The sequence below is a fragment of the Ciconia boyciana genome, chromosome 2, assembly GCF_034638445.1.
Source record: "Ciconia boyciana chromosome 2, ASM3463844v1, whole genome shotgun sequence".
NCBI lineage: Eukaryota > Metazoa > Chordata > Aves > Ciconiiformes > Ciconiidae > Ciconia > Ciconia boyciana.
Window position 1 is genome coordinate 125929615 of NC_132935.1, and position 27276 is coordinate 125956890.

Here is a 27276-nt window from a genome sequence, read left to right on the forward strand (position 1 = left end):
AGATTACAGCAATCTAATCCTCTTTTTTATTCTTATTAACTGGGTAACTTCTGGGTTTTTTTTTTTCTTTCAAAAAAATGCCGTCCACCCCACAGTTAAATACATAATCACTTTTAAAAAGTGTTCATGACTTAAACAGTCCTGACCTCACGTACACACTCGACACCTCTTTCACTGTTCACACAAGAATGACAAGAACCACTCAAATAAACCATGTTACCGAGATAAGTACTCAACCCTGCAATTTGTTCTCCAGCACAGGTTTTTAATATTTAAATGTATTAAATTTTTGAAAATTTTTAATATTTAATATTGTATTAGGCATTTGAATTGTATTTAGGTTTTCAAAATTATGTTTAAGCATAAAACAATGCATTACCTCACCTTCCCATGAAACTAGAATATTGGTCTTTAAAGCAAATCAAATCTATTTTTGGCTTTGACTGTAAGCGGGCTTGGTAGCTGTGGTATTGAGATTGGTTAACTGTATTTTTGGTACCTGTTAATAAGTGGAATTATTTTTCTGCAAGACATAGATAAGTAACCATCTTTTTAGACCCACCCCTCAAGTTCAGCAGAAAGGGCTGAATTAATTCTTGATTTCTGCAAGAAATTAAAGGCTTGTTCCGGCCAAAAAAAGAGCCTCTACAGACAAGTCAATCTTTGGATACACAGATTTTATCATGCACACAAATACACAAACACACACATGATTTCTTGTCTCCACGCCACCCTACAGCCGTTATTATTTATTTATTGTTATTACTGAGATGCCAGGGGACTTTAGTCAAGAAACAGACTTTACAGTCTAGTGCTTCATTCATGCACCAACAGTAAAGGTTGATCCTGCACCCACATCGTTTTCACTGCAAATTCAGCACCTAGGATATGGCAAAACTCTGAAAAAAAAAATAAATTCTCGTCTTCACACACCTTAGTCCAAAGCTCTTAGTCCACAGTACTGAGTTTATGCTTGGCATCTTTAAATCCATCCAGAATACAGAAATCAATGAAAATATATAAATAAAAGACACCCAGTCAGGTACAGTCCTACATATGGGAATTCTGCTGTGTGGTGGAAGCAGTGTATTTTTAAATCTATACCAACAACCAAACAGTAAATCAATGCAATACAGCAAGTCTACCAAAAAAATTCCTGCTATTAAGATATCCCTAAAAATTATTTTAAAATCCAGTATGGCAGGATCCTTAAAAATTAAGCTAATGCCATTACAAATTAGTTACAGATTAATCCTCCTGTCAAAAAAGAGGGTGACCAGCATGGCAGAGCACACCATTTCTGTACATGTGTAACCCTAAGAAGATGGTCAATACCAGAGAAGTCACTGCTTGACTGTCAATGTATATTTTGTGTGTCAGTCTAGAAACCACATTTATCTACCACCAGTCAGCAAGACCAAATGTTTATCCATCCAGCTCAAAAATCCAGACTCACAGGTATCAAAATTTGCCCATGTATCTGAGTTGAGCTAGCAGCTGAAGCCTCTTCCATGGAAGAAATACATGAATGTAAACAGGATGGGATTCTCCTAGAGGAGATGCAGTAGTCTGGCCCGAAGATCTGAATAAGCTACAATGAGACTCCCAGTCCATCACTCTTTTTAACAAATTATTACAGCAGCAACAAATAGCCTCATTCATGTGCACTGAATTCAAGTTGTTGATACCTTAAATCTGTTATTTTCTTATTTCTCAGCATCTAACTTTATAACCCCAGGCAGCAATGCCTTCCTGATGTTGTGTTTCCTGAGTGATTTTTTAAAATGATGAACAGAATTTCTATTAAATTATGTCACACTGATAGCTACTTGGGTCAATAGGAGGACTGATTCTTCAGGCTCAAAATGCAGCCTTCTGTTACGTGATCGCAGGGAGTAAGTACCACGTTGTTGTCCTCCAAACCATAACCAGACGAGAAGGAGGCACCTCCCAAGGAGGCTATGCATATGCATCACCTCACAGGACAGAAACAAAAGTTATGGGTGCCAGCCTAAGATCCAGGCAGGAATTTGCTCCAGAGGACACAAACATTTCCTGTCTATTCAGTCCAAGCTTCCCGCTCCTCCTTTCCACCGACCACCTTGGGTGCTACCATCCTCCATGTTCTAAAGAAGGAAACAGGAGTAAAAGGCATCGCACCCATGCAGGGTGCAGTTTTACAGAAAAGGGCATTCTCAGCCAGTCTGTAAAAAGACATCATTTTAAGACACCATTTTTGAAAGGGAAAAAAAATAATAATCACATGACAAATCACATCCTGTCGAAACTAACTTGCATCATGTTATATGCTCTCAAGAATACTCTACCTAGGTAACAAAGGAGAACTGTAATTGCAATCACAAGAACATGTTAATACTTAAAACTCTTTTAACATAGCTCATCATTTGATAGTTCTGACAAAGTACTTTCTGGATATATTACAAATTTATTGTATTGGCTTATAAAAGCAAAGCATCATCTCAAAGATTCAAGTTCTATGAAAAGCCACAGATAAAATTTATACTTAATTTTGAAGATTTAAGACAAGACTGATGTTTCCACTTACATTAAAACCACTATTACGAGAACAAAAATGTAGGTTTTGAAGCTTGGAGAAGACAGAACGGTAGTGAGCCAAGATCTTTGCAGGACAGTTATGAAGATTGGAAGTTATTTTTAATAAATTGCCACAAGTCTTAGTCCTAAATGTATTATGAAGGAAATGTACAGTTTTTAACCCATACTCAAGCAAAAGCAAGCTTCCCAGGAAACTGAGAGCAGCATGCCAAACCTGTAGTATTAAGGTTTGGACTGGTTCTTCAGCGAAACCTGCTCCTCATGCAGTTGCATTAACTTCAAGAAGACGTTTAAAGGAGTGAGATGTTCTTCCAAGTCAGTACGGGTGACACGATCTGACCCTGCAAAGCACAGACTACGCAAAGCCCCACAATGTTAAAGAACGCATGATGTATTAACAGTATTAAATTGTTACTGTATTAACATTTAACTATGTTTAAGCAGTAGATGTCAAAGAGTGTGCATTAGCCTTGGGCACTGGGGAACCTGGAGGAAGGCATGATTTGTGGTGACCCTGTAGAGCTGCAGTGAGAGCATTAAACCGCAGGGACCAGGATCAACCTCAATGAGTTTCACAACAGGCACTTAGGGTAAGGCTGGGGAAAGCCGACACGCATACATGCACAGATACAGAAGGAAATAAAGGATTTCATTCAACAGAGTGAATCCCATTGAATTTTGTCTTCAAACAGGCTGAAGACAAAAGGAGGAACGATACACAGATCCAATCCGAAACAAATCAATGTAATTGAACAAATTACTCTTCATAACGTAGAACATGTGCTGCCTGAATAACACAACAAAATAGAAATACCTGTTAACAAAAAGGGAATTTTAATCAAAAACGAAGTCACACCAAGCATCATAAAAAGTAAGTGCAATCAACAGGGTAAGACAATATCTCCAATTGCAATAACTAAATCAATTATAACTGGGGGAGCATAGGCACACCTTAGCACCTTGCCAGCGCTGGAGCGGTGCAGGTCAGGGAGGGTGCCTTGCCCCAGGTTGCTGCAAAACACAGCCTAGCCTGGGGTCCTGTGCACCAGCACCGAAGCCACCCACGCGAGTGCCTCCCAAACACGGACCTACAGTTCAGGTTACAATTGCTCCTACTTAAAGGCTCATTTATACTGCCAAGAAGTATAAAGAGTCTTTACATTAAATAGGAATCAAAGCCACAAATATTTATAAGGCTAGCAGGACTTAACAGTGCCGGAGCAACACAGGTTTCCTGTCATTCCAGCAAGGTCATTAAGGAGTGTGAATTTTTGGTCGCTTTAAGGCTCCCTTATATCTGACAGAGCATTATACAGGGTGAGAGTATCTTGAAATCCGTAGTACTGCATCCAGAGTAACTGGAGGGAAAGTCATGTGGATAAAAAAACAGAAACCAACTACAATTTTAAAATTAACAAATGAGACCTCGGAGATCTTGCTCGTATCTCAAATGCAGCACTGGGAATTTGTGTTTTTATTTGTAGCAGAGCTAATGATAAACAAACATATGAATCCTGACGATATTTTATTGTATCTTATTTTGAGCCAGAATTTAGCAATGAGCTGCACTGTATTTACCCCTCTGGAGTCCGGCTCCCATGCCTACAAAATTTGGTTTAGCTCAGGTGGCAAAGGTTGATGCTTCCACATGCTAATGTTTCAAAACCTTAACATCCTTTCAGCAGTAATGGTGAAAAGGTTTAAAAAAAAGTGAAGTAAGAATGGTGTGTGGCAACCCAATTATAGGGCTATCATGCATCAGGTTTCTCTAGACATACCCTATTTTCCCATCCAGATATTTCATGCAGGTAAAAAAAGGAGGAGCGCTCTGTTGAGGCTCTGATGATGCTTTCACTCAGCATAAAGTTGAAAGATGGTAATGAAATAACTAAATGCATGTAAGCATATCTCCTTGGTAACCTAAGTAAATGTACATAAGGCAGTCAACATAAAGATGTTAAGACACCTCTGAGCTGCAACGCTCAGTCCCCTCATGGTCTCATTCTAGCAAACTATTTTTCCAGTATAGGTGACAGGAGAAGAGAGGAAAAAAAAAAAGAAAAAAGTGAAGACAAGCAGGCCAATGTTAACAGAGCAATATGTTTAGGTGCCTGATTTGACAGTTTGCAACTCATTTTGTTCTGTATTCTGACAACTCTCCCTTCTTTCCTTTTTTCTTTCCTTCAGTCTTCTTTAGGACCATGTGAATTATTATTTTTTTCTTTCTTTCTCAATTTCTTTGCCTGACTATCCACCAATATCTCTTTTACTTCTCCACTTAGGTTTCTCTCCTATTCCCTCCCTTGTGAAATTTTCTAAGTCAGTATCTTTTTTTTTTTTTTAAATTCCTAGTTCAAGCCTACAAAATCCTCATTTCATGACTGCTCTCTCCCCCCTGCAAAAACCCAGAACACATTTAATAAATGGCTGTACTAAACCCAGTATTTCCCTCATGCAAGAAGCAGCTCTGGGGGCACCGGCAGTCCTGCTAGAGACAGGACAGCAGTATTACAGCACAGCTAATTAAGTACCTTTTCCTTCAAATTCCAGATGGACTCCCTTTTCACCATGCTTCTTAAGTAAGACTCATCACTGCAGTTATCTTCTGGACTATGAACAATATTGAAGTGTAGCACGTAATATTTATATAAAAGCACGTTACAAATTGATCCTGAGGGCGGGAACGGTAATTTTGCTGTCTACACAAACTATCTTTAAGTGCAGTTAAGAAATCATTTCACGGGCTCAAAGTATATAATAAAATGAAGGTAATAAGCATGACTGAGACACAGAGGGAACAAATTATCTTCTGGCAATATACCCTACAATTGTGACTGGATAAAACTGTTAATCTGCAGCTGAGCAGAAAATGTATAATCTGAAGGGATTTATTCATTTAAAATGAAACAATCTGCTATCCTTTGATAAAACTGTAAGAACTTAAACTATTACACAAATTACAGAAAACAGCGCAACAGGACACAAGTCCAATAGAAAAAAGAAAAAAAAGTTACTCGATATCTCCAGCATTAAAAAGTTGCTTTAGTTGACTAGAAAATACAAGCTAATAGAACAGCCAGTATCATGAAGCTAGATTCCTCCTCTGCTCACACATACCTTTCTGCTGATACACGAATCCAAAGCTTTTTTTCTAATGCTCCCTCCTGTCTTACTGGTACTAACCATCTAAGCCGTTACACTGAATTAATGTAAAAGCAGAAAAAGATTTCCTATGAAACAGCTACTCAAACTCCACTTAACAAGCCATGGGTGCTTTTCCATTTGAAATTAAATGATACTCATCTTTCACAGACAAAGCATCTGAGATTTAACTATGCAGAGTAATCTTTCAGCACAATTATTACTAATCGCTTCTTCTGATTCCATTTTCCAAACGTGTTCTGACAAGAAATAAAGAAAGTGTTGTAGGTCAGGTCTTAGAAGTGAAAGCCAAAAGTACAATTATTATTAAGAAACAATTCAATACATTAAATTAGAAATACCTTTCTATGCTTGTTTAAGTAGACAAGCAACTTAAAACAATTTATTTTGTGTTGAAAAAGGTGTCTGCACACAAGAGAAAAATACAGTATATCCCCGTTTCCAGCATAGAAATTACAGCTGCAGCCACTAGAACTGTGAATTGATCCATTCACAGTCCCACCGAGAACCCCTCCATGGAAACACTCCTCTAAACGCAGAGTAGATTTTTTGGTTTTCCCCCAGACTAAATCAACCTGCTACTTGCAGATGTGGACGCTGCACTTCACAGGGAAAGTACAAACATCAAACTGGGCTGCTGCAACTTCAGGCTCTGACTTCAGTGGAAGACAGCCACATCTTGCTGTGGGGAAAACAGGCCAAGCAATTAAATATGCATCAGCATTAAAGCTAAACGTACAGAAATAGCTTACAGACATAATTTTGGCTTACCAGCTCTGCATGCATAGCCTGCATACATATTTCATTTTTAACTACGAAGACAAAACTTTTGTGCAATATACTTTCTGTGACACTATCTTTACCATTGTACGCACCAGGGAGCCTTGGAGCAAAAAAAAAATAATGACAGCATTAGCAGAAACCAGACTTTTGGGGTTCTTTTACTAGAAACTTGTTCAAAATAAAATCGACTTCACAGATAATATCCAGCACACTGTCCCATTAACAAAAATGAAAAGTGTATTATAAAATCCCTTCCTTGGTGCTTAAGCCTTCAGTTTACAGCTCTGAGCTTCCAACTATTTCTTTTCCCCCCCTCTATTTTTTCTATTTCTTAGTTAATTCCTTCATTAACTGACAAAAAATAAAATGTCTGTGAGCCACTCCACCTCAGAGCAACATCCACAATGCACAAAAAAGTGCTGAAGCACTCAGCTACAGCCATGCATTTAATGTTTACTCCCAACAGCGAAATGAGGCTATCAGCATTCAACATTTCATATGATCTAATATATAATGAATCTCTGGCATATCCATAGGTGCAAAAAGGAAATTCTTTTTTTCCTGCACTATGGAAGCATAAAACAGTCTGACAAACCCTTCAAACTGTCAGCAACTTCTTACAGAGAGATAAAGACAATGGATAGCCCTACTAAGCCACTAACATCTGCTCAAAACCTGCAGTTCCTCTTTTCTTCTTCCAGCACTTACCCAAGCTAGCATGCACTTGTATAAGTCTTTAAAGCACTGAACATTTAAGCATGTCACAATTCTATGATGTCTCATTTATATAATTAGTACTAACATATGGCCCACAATCAGTGTGGGAAATCTAAAATATTCTTTGGGAAGCTGTCAAACCTAAAGGGATATATTTTTCAATAAGTTAAAAGAATTAAATATGCAAATCCTGCTTACAATAAGGATAGCAAGGAAATGGAAATTTAGCCCAAAAGATGTGCTTGCTCATTGTATCAAACATAGCGTTATTCTGCTCTGTATCTGCCAGTGCCAGTACAAATCAGAATATACAATAGCATGCAGAGAAGTTCTGCGGCCACCACTTTGGCTGGATTTTAGCAGTGCTGTGTAAAACCATACTGTAGATAAAAACAAAACCCACTGCAAAAATGCCAGCTATAGTTAAGACACTAGTCTGAATACGGCTTCACAGTAGATTGTATTAATCCATATTCCTTTCAGAACTCCAGCTGTCCCCTGGACAGGGACACCTCTGTAACATCTCCGGCAAGTAACACACCATGTGTTTAGCAGGGACCGCTTTTATGCAAGCTCACCCCAATTCTTTTTTCAGAGATAAAAGCCCAACATCCCTAAAAATATCTGGGCTAAGTTTTCATTCTTCTTCACCGATTCTGACTAGGAAAGCTGTATCTGATTCAAGCGTGGCACCACCGTGACCCACTGGCAGCAGACGGCCCCACCGTGGGGAATGACCAACTCCAGAAGACAGCAGAAGCAAACGAAGAGAGAATCAGAGCTGGTGTCTATGTATTAGCAATAGGCTATCTCAGTCCCCTGAGATAAACCTTCAGGATCAACAGTTGCACCTGTTACTCATTAATGAATTGTTAATTAATCAGTTGTACAGATATAGATGAAACACTATGGGAAATGCACAAAAGATCTCCCAGTGACAACAGTGAATTGAACACCAGGAGAGTTTCCACAGCATCCAAGTGTTCACGATTGCCCTGGGAAGTCTGACTGGCTTCCCCACAGATCAAAGGAACTAGAATAGACTGGCATGTGTGTAGCAGCAAAAATTCTCTGTAAAGCAGACAGGCTGTATGTACAGCTAATAACTTTACTCTTCAGTACAGCATTATTTAGTGAGGAAAAAAGAAAAAACTGAAACCATTGATGATCCCACATTAAGGAAATAATATGCTCCAAAATGATTTGATCATCATTAGGTTTCAGAATAACCACTGAAATACGGAACCAGCTATACATTTCTCAAAACAGTTGTTAGTAAAGTCAAATCTGTTCAGTAAACCCCTTTCTTAAAGGCAACTTCAGCAATATAAAAGCTCACTAATTTGTCTGAATAAAATCCTGCACCCTGTGGTTAAGAATCTGCCAAGCAAGCCAAATAAATTAAACAAGCAGAGCTGGCATTTGACATGTCTCTTAAGAGTGAGCTGTGACAAGTTACTAATGATCTCAGTCAGAAAGCAACTAATAGCATGCTGTAAAAGGTGTAAAGACATGAAGAAATCTGGAGATAATGGCCAAATGCTGAGCTGGGATAAACAGGTAAAACCGTTTTCAGTGAATGACACTGCTCAGGTCAGCTCTAGACCTGTCCCTCCAAATGTTCTGCACCTTTTATTGTTAGGTGGATTGATCCCTAACAACACTGTAGCCTAAAATGTGCTCTAAATGTGTGAACAGCAGTATGTTGACATGAAATTTACTTTGAATCTTAGAGTGAGCCCCAAACGCGCAACATTTGCCTACAGTAAGAGCTTCACAAAGCTGGAAAACTGGCAGTTGTGAAAAGGAATTAGAAGTGTTAACAGGTATGGAAGAAAAACTTAACCATTGCACTCCATGTATGTCAAAAAAAGCATGTGGGAAGGGAGATTAGAGAGGGAGGAACCACTTGGACTGAGCTGGTAGCTGCAGAGAGACAAGTTTGCAATGCCATCATCAGGGAGTTTCCTAACAGGCATTTCCAGTGAATGGGAAAAACACACAGAAACAAACTAGCTAGAGATGAGAAAAAAAAGATCTATGTCATGCAGAGTTGTCTTCCTTACAGCAACAAAGTATATGAGCCCTTCCTTATTCTTTTAACTATATTCAAGTTACTAATTTTATTCAAATCCTCCTTGCAGCTTGCTAGCTGTTGAAAGCTCTGTCTGATCCGTCTCTCACAAGTTTCAAAGGTGGAAGGAGAAATGTGTTAAGATGATGTCTTAACTTGTCCAGATAACTCAAATTTTTCTAAAATGACTACCACTGTTTTATCTAAGTGCTATACAACAACCAAAGATGGAAGTTGGTTTGCCATGACAAGAAATGAAACAGACCCGAGGTGTTCATATTCGCATTTAATTACTGAATAAATGAGAGCAATTGAGTGGTAAGGTGATATAACTTGACAGGGTTACTTTCAACCTTGCGTTTTCCTGGTGTGTGCATGTCAGAAAGGTTTGTTCTTCCTTCCTCCTCAGCCCCTTCCCTCCTGCAGTTTCGATTCTTGACTTTCACCTCTCAGGTTGCATGGCATTAATGAGAATTAGTAAAAGGAATGGTACAAGAGGAGCCAACTACAAGGTATCATATTTTTGAAACCTATTTCAGTTTTCTCAGGCATTCTTCCCAGTAGCCATGCAGCAAAGATTGCCTCTGCTTGAAGATGAGAGTTAATGGACAATTGGGAAGGCATGCTGAACCGAGGTCACAGAATTAAATATTATATAAGAGCACAATATGCAGTGACACAAAGGACATTTTTGCAGGGAAACGGTGATATTAGCCTCAGAGCAAGTGAATGATGTGCATCCTTCCCACAGTTAAACTGTTCTTTAATAGAGACAAAGCATGAGAAAGGATGCAAAGACTTTTAAATGCAAGGGAGATTACAACCTAAAACCTTAAGCCAAATTTTTACTCGTATTAATAAGGTTGCTTTACATCACTGCAGTAAAAGAAAGGGATCATTAAGATCTTTACACTGTCAAGACATCAAGAGTAGAACACACCTTTAGTACAAATGAGAGAATCAGATCTAGCAAGATTCAAATCTAGGGAAAAGATATTATAGATATAATTTATATATTATTATCTATTACTATATTATACAACATCATACATATTTTATTTAGGAGCAGGGCATTCAGGATGTGTATAGCCAATGACTCTCTTGGTTCCTCTCCTAAAACATGAAGAGGAAACAGTAATTTTTTCAGATTTCACTCTGAAATCTGAAGAGGCCCAGAACTACCAGTAGCCATGGGTGTTGATGCCTTAAGTAATTTAAGATAAAGACATAAAATTAAAATCTTATGTTTTCAAATATAGCACTAAAAGCTAAAGCAGCTTATTCAGTTGAGTTTGCTTGCTGCTTCTGATATTAACAGCCTTTCAATTCCTTTCATTCATCATTATTTCCCAGTTAAAGAGAATTCATATATTTGACATGCAAATCTCAAGGCGTTTTGGCATGGCCTGGCCTACCTGATGATCATTATTTAATTAGCTGCATTACTGCTTATTTCAGAATGCACAAGGTCACTCCGATCATATAAATCATTACAAAAATTCCTTCCTTCCATTTAGAGAAGTACAAACCATCTCAAAAAATCTTAAAATTTAACTAAAAAATACTGAATACAAAAATAACAGTTTTCATTAATAATTATAAAGGAATACTAGAGGTAACTGTAGTTGGAGTATGATAATTCAAAGACACCAGTCAGTGTAATAGGAATGTAATTTTAATATTTACAACAGCAACAACAAAAAAAAGGGATTTTTCAATGACAAACATTAATATTGAAATTATCAGGAAATTTGGGGCATTCTTTGTTACTGAAAATAATCTTGAATCCACATTTACAGAAATGTACTTCACCCCTACCGTGTTAAAGCCCTACAAACCTGATTTTACACTGATGACTTCAGTCATCAGTGTAAAAAGTAAAGCCAACTGAGAACATAACATGAAAATAACTGAACCATTTTCGCAGGCCAAAAATCAAATGACTTTTTGTAATGTTTTCCATTTTCAATAATGTAAGTTATTAATAATAAGAAAGAAAAAATATCTATGTACATTTTATGCAACACGAAGTTTCCAATGAGTGGCAGCACATCTTGGAATTAATGGCAGTAAAATAACATGTGACACAAAAATATTTATGGGCTCCTCAAATGGCAGCCGTAGCCTGAACGCCTCAAATCACCTTCCACTTTCTCATTACCTGCCCTGAGAGCACATGCAAAAAGTAAGGAGAGCACAAGCAGCCCTTCACAGTGGCAATGTGATCCAGGAGATGCAGCGAGGCGGCACAGGGTGTGCAGATGTGATCTTTCAGACCACCCTCACATCGTGGTTTGGTTCCAAAGCAATTTGATCCTTTCCCAGAGCTCACGAACACCACCCAAGAGCACACAGACTAAATTATGCTCTTCTGACGTGGAATGATGTCTTACCATTACAAGTGACACCACCCTTCCTAAAGGAATTTAGGCAGCACTGGATTTGGAGCCAATGGATTTGTAGAGGAAACAAAAACTGCTTGGGGAGCATCAGCTTCTTTATTCCCTTTCCTTTTTTCCCCTCTTTTGGCGAGTCTGATGCCTCACCTGCCTAACCTATGAGTTTCTAACGCTTTCCCAAGGAAGACTCCCATCCTCAGAAGGTCCTGTTACATGTCAGCCTGCTAAAAAACTGCATCGCATTTTGTCTTGGCTCTCTCTGTTGGAAGCCATGGGCTGAAGAGCATCGCCCTGTGACTGCACAGGGTACCACAGTGCAGGGCTGGACTGCAACCTTCACCCAGGACCGAAGTGCTCACCTGGCACAACCAGTGCTTCATGTTCAGATAAGCTTTTTACTCCCCTTCCTCCCCCATGCATTGTGCTGTAGTCAAAGAAGTTGTATTAAGGAGACTGACATTTTAGGCTTGTAGTACTCTATCATGAAGAATCACTTTACTATGGCCACAACCAGTAGAGCACTTAAACGGACTTAGCTAAGTCCTTGATTAGTTATGTTAAAACCAATGACGAATGCATGAACTTAAAATTAATTTCATATGTAAATGCTCTGGAATAGGATCTATAACCCTACTGTAACATCACCCCTGCAATTTCATTTCTTTCCAGTTCATCAGGCAGTTCCTGTTTCTAGCATGATATAGCCAATTCTTTCACTAAACAGTGTAAGTAGTTACAGTGTCTTTCACTGAAATGTCCTCAAAAAAGAAGGAAGAAGCACCCTCATGAACTGCCTCACCCCTCCCCCCCCCCATATTTTTACATTTAAGAAAAATTTAAGTTGTTGAAGGGGAAATCCTCGGCGATATGCCTGAGTTTCTTTAAAATAAAAGTATATGCCAATAAAAACCAGTTATTTAAAATTAATTTGTCTATTCACAAAGAGCAGTATTTTCAAAAAGCATTAAATACCCCCAACACACACACCACATTTCCACTCCCTGTGAAGCCCAGCCCTCGCTACTCTTCCTGCTTGGCAGCTGGAGGGGCAGCTCAGATCGACCTACGCTGGAAAACTACGCGGCTAAAGCATCTGAGGCTCGAGTCTGTAAAGAACCAGCCCAGCACATCGCCTTTCGCAGCATTACTGGCCCATCTAATCAAACAGAGCTGAATTTCACGAGTCTCACTGAATGCAACAGTACAAAACAATATCCCTTGGTAATACAATGACCGGTGTCAGAAGTAAGAAAGATTATTTATCATTGTGCTTTGCGAAGGGAACTTCTTTGGAAGCAGCAGGAGGCTTTCTATATAAAAAAGATCTTCCTTGATTGGCTCTTTGATATTAACAAAAGGCTCTATTCTATCCTCAGTGTGAGCACATAGTTTCCCTTAACGCTAAAAGAAGTTACGCATGCACATGGGAGAATTTTCACCATAATCTCTTGTGATAGCATCCTTCAGTTTCCACAGCTCTCCAAGTATGGTCACGTTCTGAAGGGAAAAACATCCGATGTGTTTAAAAGTGAAAGGCAGCCAGTGTATCTAAAGGATGGAAGTTCACAAAGCACGCTGCTCCCAGGGTCTGGGTCCAGACAAATCCTCTCTGCAGAAAGACACATTCTGTATTTATTCATGAACACATGGACAGGAAACAGAAGTTTACAACTGGAGTCAGACTTAAATTTCATACACGAATTGAAGACCCAGCTTTTGCACTGAATAAGCAGGAGAATTAGGTATCAGCTAATTTCTACTTATTTTCAAGATGAAAGTGGTACATGTGTTTAAAGCGGGCTGGCTGCACAGCGATTAGTTTCACCTTGTACAAATGTGAGATCCTCCAACACACAAAAAGCTACAACCCTGCTACACTGATGAAAAGGTATGAAGGAATTCTGGGGAACATTATGTTAAGGGAGGACATACACCTCCACTTCCATCCTGCAGAAATTTCCAAATCAGCTTTAGTGCAATTATTTGCTTGTGACTCCACTGCTTTTTGCTCATGAAAAAAAAAAAAAAAAAAAAATCACATTCTTCTCTATGAGGATTGCATTTTCCAAATAAAGGGAGTTGTGGCTGAAATGCTGATTACCCAGAAGAAACCCTAACAAAAGCAAATGTCATAAACTATAACTGTACACTACACAACATATGCAGTTTCACTGCAAATGCAGCCCTAGCCACAAGAACAGCAATGTCTTTTGAGTTCCATTATGTATAGGAAGAATAAGGATATTTATGAATGGGCAGTAGCTGCTTGTGCTCATTGCCCTGGGAGAAGCATATATATTCATAACACCTAGTGGACTCAAGTTCCACACGTTTGTTTCAGAAGAATACACAAGCTACACCACAGTCCAGGATTTAAGGCTCCTCCAAATCAGTGTCAGTTTTCATGGGAAGGAAGAAAAAAAAAAAAAAAGAAAAAATATCCATAGTCAGCTAATATGGGAATACATTCAGGTACACACTCCAACCCAGAATATACTTTTGACAACTGTGTAGTGAATCGTTGATTGAACATGCTATTCAGTATGACTCAAAATCTGCTTTTCTTGAGGGCGTTACCACGAATACACTGTCAATTAGATAAATACATATCACTAGATATTTATCAGTGACTTACTTTATTCAGAAATATCTCCTCTTTGTGAATAAGCACTCAAGAAAAAAAAAAAATTATCTTTTTTTTTCAGCCATTTCTTCCCTTTTGAATTACTAGAAGCTTGAAACTTCAGTATTCACAGAAGAATTACGTACCTTCTGGTGCACTGGAGATGCATAAAAATGTAAGAATCCTGAAAAAAACAACAATCAAAACGGACAGTCAGACTAAGTAGATCTGTGGTCTATCTAATGGAACCTCTGGCCCATCTGTGACTAGTACCACAGAGAAGAAAGGTATATTGTACTGCACAAGTACAGAATAACCTATCCATAGTAAACTTGCTTTTTTCCTATAACTATGCCTTAAAACTGTGGGGGAAAAGGGGGTGTTTATCCTAACTTCTGTTAATGGACAAATTCTAATCACCCATGTAAATGTCAGTTTTTCTTTCTGAATTCATGCATTTAGACTGCAATAGCTATTTTGCCACAAGTTCCTGAAGTTAATTATGTATTGTATTAAAAAAAAAGTTTCAATCCGTTATCTCCATTTACTGCCTTTCAGTGTAGTTCTTTGTTCTTGCAGTAAGTTAAAGCACATTATTTATTTATACACACACACCCCACTGACTGCTCATCCTCTAACCTACGCTGGTTCTATTTCTTTTATTACCTCGTCACAAGGAATCCCTTCCAATGCCACAAATCACTTCTGCCCATCCGGCAGTCCTTCTCTATTTTATTGTATTTTCTTAAGAGTGATGCAGAACAAAACACAGCATTCCTATGATAAAGCATCATGATGTAGTGGTAACTACTAACCAGGAATTACTGCCATTCTGTTTTATAAAATTTTTTTTGTTGTTGTTAATTGCCCCCACCCCCCTTTTTTTTTTTTCCTTTTTTTAAGAGCCAGACAACTTGGTAGCTTTTTTCTTGCAGCAAATATAGTTAATTTAATATTCAGCAACATGTAATTAGATCAAATTACATACTCAGAAGATTTTACTTGGATTTGTCAGCTACAAAATTTCATCTGCCATCACAGTGCCTATTACCTAAGCTTTTCTAGATACTCCCTAAAGTTCCTCAGCCTTCCTCCAATTCATTTGTATCACCCACAAATTCCACCATCTCTTCAGTCATCTTTTGGGATTGCTATACAACAGTAACATTAGTAACATTCACCCTACTACTCATATTCCTACATCTTCCCATTAACCTTCTGTGATGTCCAAGTTGCCAAGTGCCCAAGCAGCTCTGAGCATGATGCACGCCCTAGAAGATAGTATAACCCTAAGCTACCCTACACCGCAGCTCCTGCAGAAGGAACGGTTCCAGTAAGTCCGCCGCCTTCTTCTCCATTCGATATTCTTAAATGTTTCTTATAGAATAGCAGTTTGGGATGAGAACTTTTTGAAAGTCTAGGAAAAAAATTATACCCATTAATGTCTTCTAACACATAATAATAGTCTGTGTTAGTTTTAGTTGTACATGTTCATCTTCTTTGGTTGTACCTGTACCTTCATCGGACCTAGCTGCAGAAACACTCACAAGACAAAACCTATTATAGTCTATCATCTTGTGTACTTTTCTTTGCCTCTTCTTCCTAAGAAGATTCTACTCTGAACAGAGAAAAGGGCCACAGACATCTTGTGATCCAACAAACCTTTTCAATTGCAAGAGATTTTACACAGAAGACAGTGGAATATTACAATAAGCAGCAATATAACCAAGAAGAGGAGAGGTTATTCTTTGATGTGAATTGTCAAATTCTCACAATATTTCACTGAGCCTGTCTGGCTGCTGCTACCACCAACCACCGATATATTTTCTTTCTTCTCAGTCCTTAGCTGGGCAATCCAAATGTGGGGCAACAATCCAGCTTGAAATACTACATACTAGTGAAATTCATTCCTATTGTTGAAAAAGCATTTGTCCCAAAAGGCACTCTTCTAACCTCAAAAGCCTGCAAACAGCAATGCTTCTAAGAGCTCACATGCATCCCACACAAAACCTGCATCCCTTTAAATGTCAGCTCACAAATATACCCAAGATGTATAAAGAAAGCACTTCCATTTCTGGAATTTTAGAAAGTTCTTTGGTACACTAGGTTGCAGTCAGCCTTCAGTAAGAAATTGCTCCAATGGGTCAGACATGATTTTATAGCAGCAAGTGCTACATTTAGACTCCATTCTCACTGCATTTTTTCATCTCTTTTTGAGGGGGGAATTTCTTCCATGTTTTTAAAAACAGTTTGTCTGTGTTTAGTTCAGCTATTGTGTCTCCATCTAAAATCACCAGAATCAATGATTTGGAAATACTCCTACAGGAATCTTTTTTTCTGAAAGCACAGTATCAGATGGTCATTTCTGTCTTAAGAAACATCTTCCTAAAGCAAAAACAGCATTGATCTCCATAGGTATAAACACAGCATCTGAGTACATTCAAGGAGGCAATACGTTTCAGCTTCCTAGTACTTATTATCAGCAAAAGCTTTAAAGTATCAGAACAAGAGCAGGTAACAAACCACAAACATTACTGAAACTGGGAAGCAAAGCAGTCCAGTAACTTAAGATGCAGACCATGCCATCATAAAACGCTTAAGAGAAACAATTCCGAATTGAATATTTTAGAAAAAGAATGGTAAGTTATTTCTTTTCTAGAGTGGATCAATATAGCAAACACTGGATGTAAAAGTGAGATGGACCACAGGCATGTAGCTTCCTTTCTTCATTTGACTACCACCTCACAACCACAGATTGTTCCTTCAGACTTCATTTAATGAATTGTCAACTCTCTGCCAATTTCACAGCCTTCACATTTTGTTGTGCTGCTACAACTTAACCATCATATCTTTCACTTAAAAATTAAGCAAGTTTCTCAGCCCTGTGACTGCAAAGTAAAAAACTTGACAATGCATAATCCTTATGAACTCAGAAAATAAAGAATAAAACAAATATAGCCTTTTAATTTAATCTCAACTTAAAATTTTTTGGAGACCAAAATAACTGTATTTTTAATTGGCTGGAGAGTGAAAAGATGATTAATTGATAATTGAAAATAAGGAAGCCTTTGTGCATTTGACTCTTGAACATGGTTGTTAACATATCTGCAGAAAAACAATGGTTCCTTTATCCTGCTATCTACTAAACACAAAATGTAAATTATCTAAGCACACATGAATCTTCTGAAAGATGGACCTTAACCCAAAGCCTCCATAAGTCCGCCTAACAACACTAGATAACAAACTGCTCACCAGGATGTGGATCAGGCTTTCCGGCTGCCCTCCCAGCAAGCTGTCCTCTCACGGGTGCGAAGTTGTTCAGGAAAGAGATGCTGATCCTTTACAGCCTGTTTTGTGAGGACCTCCTGTAATACGGTTCTAATCAGATGGAAACAAGCAAGCAGTTCACTTTTCTTCATTACTAACACAGGTTAAAAAAAAAAATGATCCTCAAGTCCTCTGAAGAGTGTACAACGTGGTATTGAACAGCCCATTTCATTCTTCATTACTCAAAGGCATTTCAACATGAACCCATTCCTATTCATGGAAGGCCTCAAATAAATGCGCATTCAATCCCACTGACATCAGCTGAGGCTTTGGTCTAATCATCAAGCACACACATAAGTATCCCCACTGAATATATGCTTTCTGAATGGGGCTTCAGTCACTTCATACATGGGAGATGCAGAGCCCCTGCTGAAAGCAGAAGAGTATATGTGCTACAGGAATGATGAGGTAATGAAGATGCTGAAACATTACAGAAATACCGCAAGCAGAGTTTACATCTCAAAGCAGGTGACAGTCAACGTACTAGCACAGGTTCTCCTACATGCCATCAGCGAGCCAGGCTTCTTGGGACACCTCCAAGTAAAACCACGTTCTGTACAACCAAGCTCTTTGCTTGGCAGAAGTCTCACTCCTGGTCAAGCAACGTCAACGACAGAAAAAAAAAGAACTGGCAATAAATTAGATGGATTAAATTGATCGCATTTTCAACCATCCTTGCCATTTTTGTTACCTGGGAAATTGTGGCCATCTGTTAGCATGTTTTTTCTTTTTCACATTCATAAAACAAAACACTGCCACCCACCCAAAATTGTCAGTTTTCAGCTGAAACCTAATATTACAGATGAACTCCCTACCACAGTGAAACATCCTGACAGCATACTGCAGGTTCCTTTAATGAAACAAACAAGAAGAAGGATGCAGTGTTTCCAAATAAGTTTTCCATTAAAAAAGGAAAAAGTTGATTCCACCTGTATGGAGTCAGCTACACTAAGCCAAATGAAAGAAACTGCTAAAAACTAACAAGAGCCATAGCCCTATAGAGCAGGTTAAGGGAGAAGGGCAAAGTGAAAATGCAACCACTAGCACATTTGCAAAAAATACAATTCGGATCATACTGCTCAGGAACAAAAGTTTAACCAAAAGTGAAAGATATGATTTAAAAAGAAGAGTGTGTGTTACATTTGCAAAGGTATTTTTCCTTCCAAAGTAATAAAAAACTTTTAATAGGCCCAATGTGATCCAAAACTTGAGGGTTTTTTCTATCTTATGTTTTATAAAATTAACCTTATTTTTACTTATTTCTTATCTCCGGACCTGAGCAACAGTTCATGACCAGAACAGATCTGCTGTTCAAGGCAATTTTCACACTTTAGGACACTGACTTTGGCCTAATCGAAAGGAAACGCTGCTTTTGGACATGATGAATTATCTTTTTGACATAACAGGCAGGACTGTTGCTTCTCTCCGAGCTCAATCTTTATTTCATGGTCATTTTTATCAAATCAGTGCTGGTGGTGATACATCAAATGCTTAGAATTTCAATGAAATTGTCATTACAAAGGTTTTCAGGCTTCTGCAAATTTTCTCTGTTTGGTTTATTCTGCTTGTGGTTTAGTCTCAACATCTTTCCATGAGGTTTTGCCGACTCTCCTGGGTAGTTCCCAGTAAGGCTCAGCCTTCTTGGCAGCTCTGTGACTAGAGCAAGACTGGGGTACAAGGGACTCTGTCCCACATTCCCTGCGCTCCTGATTTCCCAGCAGTGAACACAGCAAGCGCTATGCTTGTAGTCTGACCCCGGGTACCATCCAGGCTGTTTTGTATTTGTGAGTATCACCCAGTGGGTGGCTTTCTATTTTGTAGCAAGTTGAAAAGGTCATCAGGCAGTTAGCAGCTATGGGTTGATAATAAAACTACATACATACACATATATATGTATTTAAACCATCTATAAATAGTTTCTATATTAGTTATATACAATACATATTATAGTTATATAAACAATCTATATTTATATTAAAAATACATCCAGGCACACCCGTATATATAAATAAAACACACAATATAATAATTAACAGTATTCTCTTATTACATCTAATCACATCGATAGCCAAAAGAAGCCAATACAGAAGTCACATACTAGGTATTTGATCCTTTAAAAATTACATCTTCCAAATGATGGTACCTCCAGTAATTTTCTACATAACTTTATACATTTTTCTTCTTCTCAAAGAGCCCTTCCTCTCTTCCTTTAACATAATATTACAGTTTATCCAATTTCAGTACCTGATAACAGAGCACTGACTTTGTAAGAGTATGTTTCCGATAGCTCATCTCTTACACATATGTGCTGTTCTGCAACGAAATAAAGCTAGATGATGTTGAACCAGTTTTCTGAAGCTACCATTTTAGAAAAAATACAAAAAAATAAGAAAAATATGGTTGCATACTTTTTAACAAAACAATACGGAACCTGATGTGATGCATTAATGGTCCATAATGTTATTGAACAAGACTACAAGAGAGACACTTTACTTGCACTTGCTTGTCAGACAATTACTCTCTGCTACTATAATACTTCATGTGCATACTTTCAAGGAAGACTCATGAACGCACAGGTTCATTAAGGGAATGAGAGAATCGATTGTAAAATGGAAAAGGCCGAGTGAGGTCATATTTCAAAGAGATGAATATGGTACACTCCATTATGTTGTAATCAGCCTCTCTCTTTCATCCTAAGAACTGTAATAGTCTACCCTAATTTAAAAAAAAAAAAAAAGAAAAAGAAAAAAATTCTCACTGCCTGCATCGTACCTTCATCCCAAATACAGTGAGGAATTCAAATGTGCTGCAGGCAGTTTCCATTTACCATGGTCTTTGGAGCAGACGGTATTGATGTTGCTGACCATTTTTCTCCTTAATAAGAAAAACATTCAAATGCTACTAATATTGCTGCCTTGGCAAACCGCATTTAATAGATGGGACTTGCCCTGTACATGACACATAGAACATCAATCAAGGCTGAATTTTATTTCAATTTATTATGGTTGCTGTCTAAATGAAAAAATGCTTATATCGTTAAAATGTCTTACAATATAAATGTGCAAATGATGTAATCACCCATTTTGTGAGAAAATTCTGATTTTCATTAAAAATATCTACAGTTGAACTTCTAAATATTTAATAAATTCAAAACCAAAAAACACAAGCACATTAAGAAACCGCAGTAATTGGTATCTGGTGTAATATCATGGTTTTGTGCTTGATAGCTTTCATCTTTAGAAGATGAGTTTATAAGGTATTCTTTTAAAATGGTAAGAGCTGCCTTTTTGTTAAAATCATCCAGAATGAATTACTTTAATCTTGACTTCATTCAGGACTCTCACACGTGTGGTTTTTCCCAAGTTATAATTTATCACAGTTTTTTGCTTGCTATAGCCAGCTGTCTCCAGACTCTGAACCTGGTGGCCTGCAAAAGCCCTGTAAGCTTTCCCAGCGAAGCAGCTCTGCACAACCACACGACTACCAAGGGGTGCTGCATAGAAAACAGCACCTTTTAAGAAAATAGACAATACTCAATTTCGTAATTGGTTAGAGTGCACAAACCTGTCCCAGTTGTAAAGACAGAATTTAAGGCTTGGCACAGTCTCACTGGCACACGCAGCGACCGACCTCACCAGGAGCTCGCTGCGACGATGGCTCTCCTAGCCGCTGCCTCCAGAACTGCACAAAACAACGCGTGCAAGGTAACGGCCATGCTGCGCTGAGCCCTATAGAATGCCAGGTCAACCCAATGGTATTTAAACCTCATTAAACAGTCATATACTCTCTCTATATTATTAGCATACAACTTTTCTATAAATACAATACTTCCCCCTTACAAACTGCTGGCTCTTTCTGCTGTGTTAATTTGGTAGTGTTCAAAAGTCCAGAGCCTAAATGTACTGTAACACAAAGAATGATAAACGCTTACAAAATTTTATAAGCACATAGCAGGCCAGGGGAAAAAAAAAAAAAATATCAGTTTCTACTAGAAAACGAGAGTTTAGCATGGATCTGTAGGCAACTTCCTAATGTTTTCCTTACTTGGACAGAAGTATTTGAAACAGAGTTTGGATGCAACAAGCAAAAGACTGAAGTGCAAAAATGGTCTCTCAGCACACATAGGAAACCATGATAAGGTGTGACGAACAGACGGGTAGTATAGTTACGCACGGCATCACTTAGTGCTGCAGTTTGTCAGGTAACCGCCGCTCATGCACAAGTCCCAACATGTTTGATGAGAGGGAAGGCGGCATGCAAGGTTTTTGCCTTGCACTGCATTTTATCATAACCAAGAACTGAGAAGCAATTTGAACTTGGCCTTTCAAAAAAAACAATGGATAAATAACTGGAAATGAAGGAAGTGCGAGAAAGCTACATGACAGATAAATGGGACTTTTATAACATCATTGCATATTGTAAAGTTTGCCAGAATGTGTTGAAAGAAGAGCCAGCTAAATCACATCCTGCTGCAGCTGTCCAACTTTATAGCTAAAATGTTCATATTAATTCCATTAAACAATTAGAGAAGGAAATCCAAAATATTATTACAAGTATGTTGGCTTGACACTGTCTTTTTTCCAGATTTAATAACAGACACAGTACTCTCAACTTGAAAGGGTAATGAATTTATACAAATTGTGGGCATTCACACCCTCAGGGCCACAAAGCAGTTGTCCTGTTGAAACCCTACAAAATCTACACTTCAGTATACATTTCTGACAGACATTTTAGAAAAGAAAGGAAGGCTATTCTAGTAGTTATGGCCTGACATTTAGGGGATCTCAATTTAATTTCCTTGTCTGCCAGACTTCCCTTCACAATCCCAGACAAAGTAAATTATTTTCCTTACCCCAGTTTCCCAACTTCAAAATGGAGAAGACCATTTAAGTACTTGAATCAAGTAACTTTTAAACAAGGGGGGGGGGGGGATATCCTTTTCTTCTGTATTTTTATTTCCTCCTCAGATGGAAAGTCACCTGAAAGCTCAATCTTCCAAAGGCTTTGACTGTATGCTGCTGTGTATCTTGAAATCAACAAAACACACTATTTATAAGTAACATGCCTTATTTGTTGCAGGTCTTAATGTCATTGGAGAGCCTTCCATGTCAAAACTACTGCTCTGTGATAAAAAAGATATAGAAGAATGAGCACTAGTGAAGTTAATAAACAAAATGCATTCATGGCCCATTACTTCAAATAACTTTACTATATAAATAGTCCACTCATAAAATAATGGCCTCAATTAACATTTAATTCTCACACAATGCATTTGTAATGTACTGCAGGGATTAAAAGTTCTGCATGAATATCACCATTCTAGAAGTGCCACAACTTACAAGAGAAGTACTGACATATTTTCCACTTGATTAAAAACAGTTCCTAGTTTGTTTTTTTTCCCCCCCCTCCTTCTCTACTAGGCCTCCTTGTCCTAGAAAAATTACACGAAAAGATAGTCCACTATGTGTTGGAGCTCACAATCTGCTAGCTGATGATGATCCTCAGCCTTGCTTTTAAAATTCATAAGCACACTAGCACAGCACTACTACAGAGGAGTAAGCTAAGAGGTCCCACCACCCTGGTAGCCCTGCGACTTTGGGAAGCAAGTGATGAGAATTGAGTGTGTAAGTGCATGCTTCAATCCTTTTTACAACAAGGTGGAATGAAGCAAGATTTCTGAGACACCCCCGCCCCCATCAGCTAAAAAAATGCCAGCACTGCCACTGCAGGGAACAGACACTTGAGGACAAGATCAAGGCAACAGTGGAAGAGTCCTTCTGACATTATGTGGACGTTCTGACAGCAGCATGTGATACAAGGGCAGCTGCAATGCTTGTAACTTGATAGATCTAAATGTCACGTGAAAGACCTCCCATCACTCAGCAATCTTAGTGTTTTCCAAGCTAATGCATTCTCTTTTAGCGCAGAAAATTAAGAAGTTAACTGGGAAAGAGAGTATCTTTGTAATATGTGGTTGCTTTTATCCTGCAACACAATGACTGAGCATTGATGAGATGATAACTCAGTCAATTAATCAAACACCAACAAAACGCATTCTAACAATGACTGCCGCATTCACGGTGTCATTTTAGGAACTGACTCCAGTACACACAGATATTTTTTTGTCCCATGGGTTTGACCTGAATCCTAATGAAATTAACTGCTAGAAGAAACCAAGCCAGTACAAGCTACCAGCTTTCAGGGCATGCTGCAAAACCTGCTGAAAAAGCCAACAAATGCTTCCCCTAGAAGCCAGAAAGGAGGAAGGCCAGAAAGCTCCTGGAAATCTAAAATGGACCTCACTGTGCTTTGATGAAGAAGCGCTTTGATGGTGAAGTGATGGATTAAAAAAATATTAAGAGTTAGCATAAGACAGAGATCTAAATATAAAATCCTGCCAACACCTATTATCCTCAAAACATGTTTAGGGTCATGTTAGGACTTCTGCCTGTGGGTTCATCTAAGGCATGAAAAAAAAACTAATTCAAGGAAAATGAAATATACAAAAAATAAAACTTTTTCAGCTATTATTTTCCTCGCAAGTATTGCCTTATTTTAAATTTATTGTTAATACAGTATGCTGGTAGTTGTCCCTAATAAGCTCTGCATACACCCGAGAAAACTGCATACACTGACAAAGACGCTTCTAGTTTTGCACAACACATAGCTTTTTTATATGATATGTTCCCTCTTGAAAACTACTCCCTCACAAAATGAAAATTCAGCAGAATCTCTAATAGCTTTCATATTTCAGTCTAATAGGTAGCGTGGCATTGCACTGCCACCCACCTTTGCTACAATATTGCACAGCACATTTAACAGACATTTGCTTCCTTCACACAGTCCTTATGTGCAGCTTCTCCAGGACCTTAGTATTAACATTTAACAGAGTCTATGAGCATAAAGCACATTTATGAACACCTGCTAGAACATTTTATTTGCCTTAAGAGTTTCATTATAACTGTTAAATTTTCTTGCTATGCTTTATGGGCCAAATCCTGGTCCAGTTTTAGCCTAAACTCCGACTGACTTCAAATGGAAGCAGATTTGATTGTATGTGGTTTTCCATACAAATTCAATACAGCTTTAAACAAAACGGGATCGCTGGTAAGCACAATAGTGGGCAGAAAAAGCTAGTGCCTACCAGCTCTAAACAAAACCAGCGAACTCAGCCTTCAAATAGAATTAAAAAAAAACAAAACAAAACCCCACACCCACAAATCTGTAACCTTCACACGGTATTACAAAAATTCACTGACTCCAAGGCTGAAAGTGCAAGTCATACAGGCACCCCATCCACAAAAGCCTATGGCCTCCCATGCCTTGGTGGGATGTTCTACCATCAACTACTCCCTCTCAGACCACTCATTGATGCTCCCTTTACCAAAACCTTTGTCCTCTGTATTAAAGCCACCAAAGGCCAGAATCCGGCCATGTCAGAATCGATCTCCTCCTCTGACACGTCCAGACCATCACAGCCCTCAGCAACAACGCAAGACAGCCTCGAACAAAGCGCACAGAGCCAGAAGGTGTAGCTGGGGAACAGTACAAGGAAGATGTTGCAGAGGAAGCCATGCCAGGAGTCTGACTGTTCTGAAGATGTTCTCTACAACTGTTTCTCTTCGACAGAGTTTTGCCATCATTACTGGAGATGTTCGTTAACACCCCTGTGAGACTGAACATGACTACTTACAAATGAGCAACACAGCTCCTCACAGCTTAGAAAGAGATAATAACGGAGGACTCCATGAAGTCTGCTTGGAACCCCTCTAAGAAGATTTAACCTCATTTGAAAATACATAGACATTACTTTGACTATCGCTATAGAAAGTCCTAAAATAGTAAGACAGACAGCTAGCAAACAGTAGACAATATGGCCATGCCACTTCTGTTTCACAAAAGCTTGACAGTAAATGCTTGATTCAATGCATACTATTAAGCCCTCCAAAATCAAAACAATTATAAAAATGAAATTATAGACACAATGATGAATGGCGACAGATGAAATGTTAACAGATCGAGCACCATACACAAAAATCATTGATTTTCTCTGATTACTACTTAGGTGATCAGAGTGTATGAGGTCCTAGTTGCCTGCTTGCTCTAGATTTTATTAATGCTCCAATATCAGACACCCAATTTGGAAATCAATGCTTACTTCATCATTTTTCTCTGAAGGATTCTATTATTCACAATTGATTTAACAGAAATGAAAGGCTTACCATTAACAAGACCCAGCTGCTGACACTTCTTAGATGAATTATTGAACTTCTAAAAGTGAATTAACTTAACCATCACCAAGACTTATGTTTCTCATAGCAAAGTCAGTGTATTTATAATTACAGAACCAAGTAGTAGAAAGTAGCTTCTTTGCCACCTCCTTAAACACCCACCATATACACCAAGTAAAAATTAAGATTTGCAAAGATACAAATAGGAGTTATGCACCAAATACAGTCAGTGGGATCTTAGTGTCTAACTGCCTTTTTACACCCTTAATCTTCATCTTCTTTCTACAACTCAAAGATACAGGTCATTTCAGGCTTCAGAAAAAGGAAATCCAATTTATGGCAAGTAACATCTTTTTCCAATGAGATTACTACAGTCAAAGATCCCTAGAGCTGACCATGCCCTGCCAAAAAGCCTACAGAAGACAATTAATTCCCTTTAGGTACAAAGTGAAGATCCATCTTATGAATTGAGACAAAAGTAGCAAATATTAGACAATTGCAAGAAGTAGTACTACAACTCCACCCCCAAAAGCAGTGTAAACGTACAAAACAGGAGGCCTATACATAAAATCTGTCATCTGAGCTAAGGGGCTATCTGCTCAGAACATAAATCCATCATGCCCATCTTCCAGTCTAAAAAGGACTATGCATTGCCCAAGGTGAATTCAGTTCCTCGTATAAGAGCTTTTGTTGTGCATATTACAACCTGATCAAAAGTCCAATACCAAGAAAGAACAGGGTCGGAAGGGCAGTTCATCACAGCAGCCTGTGTTGTAATCCTATGAATTAACAACTTCAGCCTCAAATACTACGCATTCCCTAGCAGGTACACTGCTAATAATGCTATTCATGAATCATCATTGAGAAGTGGTGATAAAAATCTTGAGTGTCAACAGTGTAATAGTTTGTAGTTGGTCTACAAACAGCTTACTGTCAAACACAGAAGGAGTTGTGCTAAGCAATATGCTATCCTTAAGCCACAAGTTAGCAGGACCACAGCCGTCTAGTGGCATATCAAGAACAACTGTTCAGCTATCAAAACTAGTGAGCATTTCAGGTCTTACTAGAGTTCTTGCTAATCTGTACTACCTGGCTGAATATGCTTTCAAAATGCTGTAATAGCAACTGCTGTCTCCTTTAGCATTCATCATACTCGCAGAGCTCAGCTTGATTATACCTATCTCTGTAACTGCTCTGAAGACTTCAGCTCAAGACGAAGTTGAGACTCTAGGTGCAACCCACTCAGAAAGTCTTCTGGATTAATAACGCAAATTCCTGCCTTCCTTTTATAGTGGAATGAGGAGATGACATACCTGTTCTATCCTTTTCACACAAGCTGAAAGTTAACAACTGCCCAAAAGCACTAGAGCCTCTTCTAACAAA

At 38.4% G+C, this 27276-nt stretch overlaps 1 protein-coding gene across 5 annotated transcripts in view; it reads right to left on the minus strand.

The window, feature by feature from the left end:
- Positions 1-27276, minus strand: part of RARB (retinoic acid receptor beta) — a 333102-nt gene that overhangs the window by 291924 nt on the left and 13902 nt on the right. The window contains exon 3 of one of the 5 annotated variants that reach the window (XM_072853961.1): positions 17588-17700. The exons of the other annotated variants lie outside the window; for them this stretch is intronic. The gene's annotated coding sequence lies outside the window, so the exon portion shown is untranslated. The remainder of the gene's footprint in view (positions 1-17587; positions 17701-27276) is intronic. 5 annotated transcript variants of the gene reach the window in all.